We start from the raw sequence: 10,731 nt of genomic DNA on the forward strand, positions 1-10,731 counted from the left end.
TGGCAAAGTGGCTGTATCGAGCTCAAGCATGGCAACAATTGTGAGGTTGTCCCAGGACTGGGCAGAGTTTCATTCTGTTGTGCATAAAATCTCTATTAGTTGGTACCAACTCGATGGTACCTAACAACAACAACAACAAACTGCTAGTGAGAGTAGAACTGGGATTTGAACCAGGTGACTCTGACTCCAGAGCTTGGGTTCATAATTCTTTAACAGAGTGCTTTCCCATCAAGTTTCTATAAACAGCCAGTAATGCTATCAATTGTGGTATCCAGCACAAGCCCTGGCAATGTAAAGGATAATGAGCTGGAATGCTAACTGCAAGGTCAACAGTTAGAATCTACCAGGTGCTCTGCAGGAGAAAGATGAGGCATTCTGTTCCTGTGAAGTTTATAGCTTCAGAACCCCTATAGAAGATTGTTATGAATCGAAACCTACTCAGTGGCACACAACCACCAGAATCACCATTCAACACATGGAGGGAGTTTGGGTTGAATCCAGTTTGAGTGTGGTTAGGGCGAAAGGTATGAGAGGGGAGACAGCTGCTATTAGCATCAGGACCCAGGTGGGGAGACTCCCTTTCAGGAGGAGATCCCACTCCACCCTTGCAGACTTTCCTGTCTGCATCTGTCTTCCCACCACAGTTGTCTTAGCAGTTTTGTTTGTGTTTGTTCCTAGAGCTCCATTGAAGTCTGTGGTCACAGCATGTATCACTTCACACCATATAGTGAGAACCATGCAGTTTTGTCTTGCCTAAACCACTGCTTCCATGGTAACAGCTTGCAATATTATTGGAAAAGTGATTCATAGGGCTTCAGAGCTGGAGAGCAGGAGACAGCTGGAGAGAACGGCTGGAGGAGACAGAGAAAAAGCAAGATCTATTCCAGGAGCTCGGACATGTTAAGCACTCATGCTTCTTACTGGAGTCCTTGACTTAGAAAAGGCAGATTGTTCTTTGAAAATCTCAGGCATATTTGACCTAGACCTAAACTTCTTTTAATGTTTCAGCCAGCTTGAAGCATCTTTATAATAACCTGTATGAGTCTTCCTCCATGACAGGCTAGTCAGTGAGTTCTGGGCTGGAGGGTGCTAATGAAAACAAACCCTCCCCGGATAGCTTCCTTTTTTCTTGTGCTGCCCTTGGCCAGACCTAGGTCAGCTGGATCTGCTGTCCCAAGTACTCCATAAGGCAGTCTTTTCTTAGAAACAGTAAGCTGTCTTCAGCCAAATACAAATGGACTGAAGAACCCAGAAACCTGAGGAGTGTTTCAAACTCAAGGCTTGGCAGACAGAGAGGATTCAGTTCCTGACACGGCATGGCGTCCCCAGCTCATTGTCTAATGAATGGATTAATGTCAGCTGTGGTCATAGCCATTATTCATAACACATGTTGATAATAAATTAATTGAAAATACCTTTTTTAATACTAAAAGAAATATGAATCAGGAAACATTACTTCTTTTTTATGTGTTAGTGTGTTGCTGTAGTATAATTGTTGGACTACTAACTGCAAGGTCAGTGCTTCAAACCCCCTAGCTTCTCCTTGGAAACCTAATATAGTATCACCATGAGTGGGAACCGACTCAACGGCACACAGCAGCGGCAACAACAACAACCTCATAACCTCGTTACTGGACAGACACTGATTAAGAGCTGTGTTTGAATTATTACTGACATGCTGCTTAGGTATGAATCAAAGTGATGGAATAGAATGAAGATTGTCTTTCTTTCTAAATACAGCAGGTATAGTAATGAGGAGCTCAGTGTGGAAGCAGGGAGTTAGAACTATTGTTTTTGATGAGCTGCTTCACAGAGTAGTTAAACTATCTTTCCAAGGGATAAATAATCACTTCTACATTTCTTGAGGACTGGGTCCAGTTCTCTTTGTTTATTGTGGTAAGCCCAGTGCCTTGCTTGATGCCTGGCATTTTGTAGTGAATCAATAAATAGTTATTGTATGAACGAATAAGTAAATAAATGGATAAATACATTAAATTGACTATTGATTCACCTATTATAGAAAGCCAGCTGTGGTAAGTGGAGATTGGGTGAAGAGGAAAAGAATAGGGAAAGATAGTTGATGTGATGGACAGAGAACTGTCTCTTGGGGGCGATGGTGGGATATTAGGGGAAGAAACATTAGACTTGAAATCAGAAGAATAATATTAATTCCTGACTGTAATTGACTAGCTGTGTGACTTTTGAGATGTCATTTAATCTTTCTGAGCCGCAGTGTCTTCATCTCTAAACAGATATTATTGTATAGTTTTGGCATTAAATATGATAAGACTTGTTGTTGTTGTTGTTAAGTGCCGTTGAGTCAGAGGCATAATGTAGCACACACTAGGGGCATCTGTGCACTTTCGATAAGAGCATTTCAGTAGAGATGGGTCTGTGGCTTGATCTCTTTTGAATTTACTGTGTCATTTATTTCACACTGATGGAGCTCGCCATAAATTTTCTCTGGATCCAACTCTCCTCTTGATGTTCTTTCCTAAAGACCACGCAGTCATAAACCCTACACCCTTGTTTTTTTTTCAGGTAGGCATTTAATCCAAATGTGCCTGGCCTTCTTGTGATGGCCACTCTGTTGATCAGTGCCATAAGTCTGTCTGAGCAAGTCATACAAACTTCAGAATATATCCTCATGTGGATTTGGAACTGTGGGGTGTCAATCACTGATGGGATTTTTTTGTGCTTTTCCCTAAATGTGGTCCCGGGGAGCAGCACAAATGACTCTGCAGGCCCCACTCTGCATTTATGAGTAATAACTCAAGCTGAAAGGACAGCTGGATTGTGGTCCAAGTGATCCCCTTGTTCTGCACCTCTCTCTGTCTTCCTGCTACCTCCTACATACAGACATCATAGTGATGACTCTCCTGAAGGCAGTCTACCCTGCCCCCACTGCACTTAGACTTTCCTATTGGCTTGCATGTTAAGGGAGTAGTTTCTGTGGTAAGGTCCAACACAGCTCATTTTCCATTAGGTTCACCAGGCAACCACAAGAAACTGACAACTCTTGACACAAGCTCTTCATCAGCAGTAAACTCCGGACCTCATTACTCAGCCTGCATTGGCTCTAGGGATAGTTGTGCCAAGGGCGTCTTGCTAGAGGAGAATTCAGATTATACTCAGTCGTGCTTGTGTAGCTGCTAATCCAGGGCCAAGACCATGAGACAGCATTGGGTGGGCCAGGCAAAGGCAGTGATCCCAAATGAATCATTCCCTTTGTCCCCTTCCAAATAGGACTTTTTAAATTAAGGTGTCACTTGGGAACTAAACTGCTGTATAACTTTTAAAAAAGGAGTCCTGGTGTGACACTTTAGAAGAAGCACTGGACTGTAAAGTCAGTTTGAACTATAAGATCGACAGTTCAATCTCACCAGCCTCTCCTCCTCAGCCCTATATGGGGTCACTATGAGTTGGAACCAACTCCATGGCACTTAACAATAACAACTTAAAAATGCCAACCTTTCATTTTTGTATGGTATGTTACAAGACTCAAGGAGTCTTGGGATAGCACAGATAGGTAAGCCCTTGGCTGTTAGCCAAATGGTTAAAATTCAACCCACTCAGAAATACCTTTGAAGACAGGCCTGGTGAACTACTGTTGCTAGGTCCCAGTCTTCTAAACCATGTGGAATACAATTCTACTTTGACATACATGGGGTTGCCATGACTTGGAGCTGACTCTGTGACACTACAAACAAGTGTTGAAGTTAGATTTATTTCCATTACTGAATTTTATTTTGTTATTTTTTTTTTTTTTGAGTTAAGTATGGTAAGTGATATTTCTCCATTTTGTGGTTGTATAGTTGTGCTGTTGAGTTGGTTCTGACTCACAGTGACCCTGTATAGGGTTTCCAAGGTAACCACTCAGTGGGAGCAGAAAGCCTCATCTTTCTCCCACAGAATGGCTTATGGGTTTGGACTGCCATCCTTGTGATTGGTTTAGTGCTTATCCTACAGAGCCACCTTGATCCTACTCAAAGCTACTTCAGTGAGCTAATCAACTTAGTTGCGATGGATCTTAGGTTTCCCTCTTTCAAGCTTTGGTGTTAATCTGTTCTCTCCAAATACTCAATGCTTCCTAGAACCATAATTCATTCATTCACTTATCTACTCATTACCAATATCCATAGAGTGCCTACTTTATGCCAGGTATTAGTAGGACAGTGAATAAACTTGTGAAAACCCTTCCTGATGACTCTTAAATTCTGAGTGAAGGCAGACAAATAAATGCAAATTTTCAGGTGGAGATAAGAACACCAAAGTCAAATGAAGCTAGGTTAGGAAGCTACAGTGAGCAAGTGTGTTATGTGCTAGGTGATACTTTTTAATAAGGTGATATTTGATCAGTCTGAAAGAAGTGAGAGAGTGAGTCCTCATAGCTGGTGTTGGGCAGTGGTAGAATTCTCAGCTTCCCGAACTATGAGTCAAGGAGAAGGGATCAGGCCAAGGTTTGTCTTCAAAGCTCTATTCGTAACCACCAAATCTACCAGAGGCACCTTGTCAGAGGGGGAGACATTTAGGGCAGAGTCCTCTTCAATAGAACACCTCAAAAACTAGCTGTTTCTGCCTGTACCACCTAGGTGATGTTCATAAAGCACAGACTAACAGTGGCTTATTTTCACTGTTTGTTTTCCTTTATTATTTCCCATTTATATCAAGCAAATGACAAAAGCCCAGGAGGGAATTTAGTCAACATTGGTGGGTTGTAGCTAGAGAGACTGGAATTATTATTAATATGGTAATAATGTTAGTAATCTACCACTTGTCTGTCAGTTTGTCATACTGTGGTGATTTGAGAGTTGCTGTGATTCTGGAAGCTATGCCACTGGTATTTTAAGGACCAGAAAGGTCACCCACAGTGAAGAAGTTTCAGATGAGCTTCCAGACAAAGACACACCAAGAAGAAGAAGTGATGAATTCCAAATATTTAATCACTGAAAATTTTATGAATAGCAGAGAAACACTGTCAGATATAGTGCCAGAAAATGAAACCCTCAGGTTGGAAGGCACTCAAAATGCGACTGGGAAAGAGCTGGCTCCTCAAAGTAGAGTTGACCATGATGCTGAAAATGGAGTAAAGCCCGTGGGAATAAAGCCTGTGGGACCTTCATTTGCTGATGGGGCACAATTCAAATTAAGAGAAACAGCTGTAAATATCAATTAATAATTAGAACATGGAATGTATGAAGTAGGAATCTAGGAAAATTGGAAATTGTCAAAAAATGAAATGGAACACATAAACATCGATATCTTAGGCATTAGTGATCTGAAATGGACTGGTATCAGCTATTTTGAATCGAAAACCACATGGTTTACTATGCTGGGGATGACAAATTGAAGAGGAATAGTGTTGCATTCATTGTCAAAGAGAATATATCTAGATCAGTCAGGAGGTAAAACGCTGTCTGTGATAGGATAGTATCCATGCACCTATAGGAAAGACTCATTAATACCACTATTAATCAAATTTACACACCAACCATTAAAGCCAATGAGGATGAAATAGAAGAATTCTACCAATTTCAATCTGAAATTGATAGAATATACAATCAAGATGTATTGATCATTACCTTACCGGTGATTGGAATGCAAAGGTTGGGAGCAAAGAAGAAGGATCAGTAGTCGGAAAATATGGCCTTGGTGATAGAAATGATGCTGGAGACCGCATGATAGAATTCTGCAAAATCAATGACTTATTCATTTCAAATACCTTCTTTAGACAGCATAAGAGATGACTAGATGACTAGACCTCACCAGATGGAATACACAGAAATAAAATTGATTACATCTACAGAAAGAGACAATGGAAAAACTCCATATCATCAGTGAAAACAAGACCAGGGGCAGATTGTGGAACAGACCATCAATTGCTCATATACAAATTCAAACTGAAGCTGAAGAAAATGTAAACAAGTCCATGAGAGCCAAAATATGACCTTGACTATATCCCACCTGAATTTAGAGATCATCTGAAGAACAGATTTGATATAAGTGAAGACCAGAAGAGTTGTGGGATGACATCAAGAACATCATACAGGAAGAAAGCCAAAAGTCATTAAGCAGACAAGAAAGAAGGAAAAGATCAAAATGGATGTCAGATGAGACACTGAAACTTGCTCTCCAGCATAGAGATGCCAAAGCAAATAGAAGAAATGAGGAGGTTCAAGAGCTGAACAGAAAATTTCAAAGGTCAGCTCAAGAAGACAAAGTAAAAAATTACAGCAAAATGTGCAAAGATCTGGAGTCAGAAAACCAAAAAAGGAAGAACATGCTCAGCATTTCTCAAGCTGTGGGAATTGAAGAAAAAATTCAAGCCTCGGCTTTCATTATTGAAGGATTCTATGGGCAAATTATTGAATGATACAGAAAGCATCAAGAAAAGACAGAAGGAATACACAGAGTGACTGTACCAATAGGAAATGGTTGATGTTCAATCATTTCAAGAGGTAGGATATGATCTAGAGCCAATGATACTGAAGGAAGAAGTCCAAGGTGCATTGAATGAATTGCAAAGAACAGGGTACCAGGAATTAACAGAATAAAAATTAAAATCTTCCAAGAAAGTGATGTGGCACAGGAAGCACTCACTTATGTCTGCCAAGAAATTTGGAAGACAACTATCTGGCCAACTGATCAGAAGAGATCTGTATTTGTGGCCATTCCAAAGAAAGGCGACCCAATGGAATGTGGAAATCATTGGACAATGTCTTTGATATCCCATGCGAGTAAAGTTTTGCTAAAGGTAATACAGAAACAACTACAATCATACATTGACAGAGAACTTCCAGAGGTTCAAGCCAGATTCAGAAGAGGCCATGGAATGAGGGATATCATTGCTGATGTCTGATGGATTTTGGCTGAAAGCAGAGAGTACCAGAAAGATGTTTACCTGTACTTTATTGACTATGCAAAGACTTTTGATTGTGTAGATCATGACAAGTTATGGACAACATTGCCCAAGTATGAGTATTCCAGAACACTTAATTGTGCTCATGAGGAATCTGTACATGGACAAAGAAGCAGTTGTTCGAACACAATATAGGAACACTGAATGGTTTAAAATTAAGAAAGGTGTGCAACAGGGTTGTATTCTTTCACCATACTTATTCATCCTGTATGCTGCACAAATAATCTGAGAAGCTGGGTTATATGAAAAAAAAGTGGCATCAGGATTGGAGGAAGACTCATTAACAACCTGCAATATGCAGATGATACAACCTTGCTTACTGAAAATGAAGAGGACTTAAAATATTTACTGATGAAGATCAAAGAGCACAGCCTTCGGTATGGATTACATCTCAATGTCAAGAAAAGAAAACTTCTCACCACTTGACCAGTAAACAACATTCTTATCAATGGAGAAAAGATTGAAGTTGTCAAGGACTTCATTCTTCTTGGATCAACTATCAACACTCATGGAAGAAACAGTCAAGAAATCAAACAAAATATCGCATTAAGCAAATCTGCTGTACAAGACCTTTTTCAAGTGTTGAAGAGCAAAGATATCAGCTGACCCAAGCCATAGTATTTTCAATAACCTTACAGGCATGTGAAAGTTGGACAGTGAATAAGGAAGACTGTTGGAAAATTGGTGCATTTGAGTTATAGTGTTGGAGGAGAATATTGAAAGTACCATGGGCTGCCAAAAGAACAAACAGGTCTGTGTTGGAAGAAGTTCAGCCAGAGTACTCCTTGGAGGCCAGGATGGCCAAACTTAGTCTTTCATACTTCGGACATATTGTCAGGAGGGACCAGTCGCTGGAGAAGGATATCATGTTTGATAAGGTGGGGGGTCAGAGAGAAAGAGGAAGATCCCCAGCGATATGGATTGGCACGGTGGCATCATCAATGGGCTCAAGTGTGGCAACAATTGTGAGGTTGGCTCAGGACTGGGCAGTGTTTCGTTCTGTTGTACATAGGGTCACTATGAGTCAATGGCACCTAACAACAACAACGTTAGCAATATTTCCTCAGATCTCATCATATACCAGGCCATATACTAATTTCTTTATGTGTAGTATTTTTCTTGATTCTTACAAAAATTGCTATGCTATAGACCATAGCGTTATCTCTTTCTGTCTACATATGATGAACCTGAGATAAGTAACCTAGCCAAGATTCCACTACTAAGAGGTATTTGATTTAAGCTTCAATTTACCTCTTATACCTGGGCTCTAATAGTGTAGTGGTTACGAATCGGCCTGCGAACCTTAAGGTCAGCAGTTCGAAACTACCAGCTGTTCGTGGGAGAAAGATGAGGCTTTCTGCTCCCATAAAGATTTATAGCCTCAGAAACCCTGTACAGGGTCGCTATGAGTCGGAACCGACTCCACGGCACATAACCACCACCACCTCGACTTATATCCAACTGCCCTAAGGAATGTTGTTGTTGTAGTTAAGTCTCTGACTCATAGTGATTGTGTTTAGGTTTCTGAGGAGCAGCTGGTGGGTGTGAACTGCAGACCTTGCTGTTCAAACCAACATTGTTGTCCAGCACATTCACCCAGAACAAGCAAGGGGAACCTTAAGTGGCAAGGTTTGATGGAAAAGAGGTGTCAATGTGAAGGATAGGGGAGTTTGGGTCTGCTTTGCTGCCAGCCACCTATGTGGGGAAGTCACTTATGTTTATTTAACTTACTCAATTAGAGCAAACTGGGGATGTTTTTAAGTGAAATCTTTTTTCTCAGGAACTGTCCTATAAAACATTAATTTTTTGTCTCTGTTTGTTGTTGTTGTTAAGTGTAGTCGATTACAACCCATAGCGACCCTGTATAGAGTTTCTGAGAAGCAGCTGGTAAGTTTGAACTGCTGACCTTGCATTTCAAATGACTTTGCAGTCTGGCACATTAATTCATGGTACCACCTCAGGACTTCTAGGCTTACTTAAAATATATGATTTGGTCAAAATAGAGCTTTACATAAAAAAGGCACAGTACCACCTTTTTTTCTGGTGAGTTAAGTACGACATCAATAAGTGTGTGAATGTTCACATATACAGAACCAGCATTGCCTCAGGTGCCAATGCTCCTTTCTTTCCTGTGAGATACACAAGAGTGTATCGTCAGAATCAGGTCACAACCAGGAGCAAGGCCTCCGGAAGGATTTTTTTGACCCTGGTCTTGGGCACAGCCAAAGGACGTCAGCCTTCACTACTGAGCAATACATTTCCCCTGACAGGAGCTCCTTTCGGTCCTCTTGAGACTGTGAACATCTGTGAGCAGACAGCAAGATTCACGGCTGTCTGGCTTCTCTCTGTACTCCAGAGTTGAAGCCAGATGACATTGTGCCAGACAGACCTGAGGAGGAGCAGCCCATGATCAGTACAAGCCAAGCAGAAATTGACAATATCTGGTCCCAGCTTGGATTTTGGCTTAATAGCAACCACATGAACAAAATCAGGAATGTAGAGCATGTTTGGGGTTACAACAGTGTTTCCTATTGGGAATAAGTGCTACTGCATGAGACTTCGTACTGGTACAGATATCATTCTTTGCACAGTAATAGTATTAGTTGTTGTTGTTGTTATTAACTGCCGTCGAGTTGATTTTGACTCATCTTGACCCTATATCGACCCTATATAGGGTTTCCAAGGAGTGGCTGGTGGGTTTGAACTGACAACTTTGAAGTTAGCAGTCAAATGCTTATCCTACAGTGCCATACCAGTAACTAATATTATTAGATAACAATAATTAATAGTAGCTGGTGCTGTGGCTTAATGCATTAGACTGCAAAGCCATTTGAACTGCAAGATCAGCTGTTCAAGCTCACCAGCTGCTCCTCAGAAACCCTATACAGGGTTGCTATGGGTCGGAATTCAGTACTTAACAACAACAATGTTTATTACCTAATGTTCATCCGGGTGCCCCTGGGTTGCACTTTAGAGTCTTGGTATGGTGATGTGGGCTAATGCGTCAGACTGCAAAGTCATTTGAACTTCAAGATCGGTGGTTCAAGCTCACCAACTGTTCCCCTTGGAAACCCTATACAGGGTCGCTATGGGTCAGAATCAACTTAACAGCACTTAACAACAACAACAATGTTTATTAGGAGTCCTGGTGTAACCCTATGGGTTAATGTGCTGGACTGCAAAGTCAGCTTGACCCACAAGATCAGTAGTTCACGCTTACCAGTTGCTCCTAGAAAATTCTATACAGGGTTTCTATGGGTCAGAACTGACTTGACAGCACTTAAAAACAATAATAAATGTTTATTAGAAGTGGTATGGCTCTGTAAGATTAACACTGGACTGCTAACTGCAAAATCACTGGTTCAATCCCACCAGCTGTTCCTCAGAAACCCTACACAGAAACCGACTCAACGACACTAAAGAACGTTTATTAAGAACTTATCAATGGCCTGGCACTGTGTTACTGCTCTGTGAGGATTATCTCAGTTACCTCTCAACACACATCTCTAAGGTAAGAATTATTGCATTTCCATCTTGGAAATAAGATACTGAGGCTCAAATAGATTAAGGTGTTCAAGGTCACAGCTAGTAAGTGATAGAGCTGTAATTTGAAACAAAGTATCTTACTGTACACACTAATTTTCTCACTTGCGGTTTAATTTTATTCATTCATGCTACCAAAAATCCTCACCGCTGGGCCAATAAACAACATTCTTATCAATGGAGAAAAGATTGAAGTTGCCAAGGACTTCATTCTTCTTGAATCAACTATTAACTCTCATGGAAGCAGCAGTCAAGAAATCAAACGACAT

Source organism: Chrysochloris asiatica, unplaced genomic scaffold (genome assembly GCF_000296735.1).
Source record: "Chrysochloris asiatica unplaced genomic scaffold, ChrAsi1.0 scaffold00222, whole genome shotgun sequence".
Classification (NCBI taxonomy): Eukaryota; Metazoa; Chordata; class Mammalia; order Afrosoricida; family Chrysochloridae; genus Chrysochloris; species Chrysochloris asiatica.